General features: G+C 32.0%; 1 protein-coding gene across 1 annotated transcript in view; it reads right to left on the bottom strand.

The window, feature by feature from the left end:
• The window catches only part of LOC119585033 (major facilitator superfamily domain-containing protein 1-like), a gene marked incomplete in the record, with an annotated part of 11,251 nt that overhangs the window by 2,230 nt on the left and 8,749 nt on the right, over positions 1-272 (bottom strand).

The following is a 272-nucleotide window of genomic DNA, read 5'->3' as shown; positions in this document are numbered from 1 at the left end:
CTGCCAGACTAAAACATCTAACAGATTACATCCACATATCAGGTACAAATACTCATAAATGCATATCATAGAAACATATTACAAATTCCTTTTGCATGTACTCAAACATATGTCACAAACAAAATTAAACAATTCTCCCACAGGCGAGTGAATAAAGAAACAAGTTCTTGTGTAATAACACACATTTATAACCCTATAGATAAAGACAATGGTATGTTATCCAGGACAGACTTTACACTTCATCTCTGAAGCTTTTAAACAGTTTCATACTA

Source organism: Penaeus monodon, chromosome 19 (assembly GCF_015228065.2).
Source record: "Penaeus monodon isolate SGIC_2016 chromosome 19, NSTDA_Pmon_1, whole genome shotgun sequence".
Taxonomy (NCBI): Eukaryota; Metazoa; Arthropoda; class Malacostraca; order Decapoda; family Penaeidae; genus Penaeus; species Penaeus monodon.
This window is presented reverse-complemented; position numbering and strand designations above follow the sequence as displayed.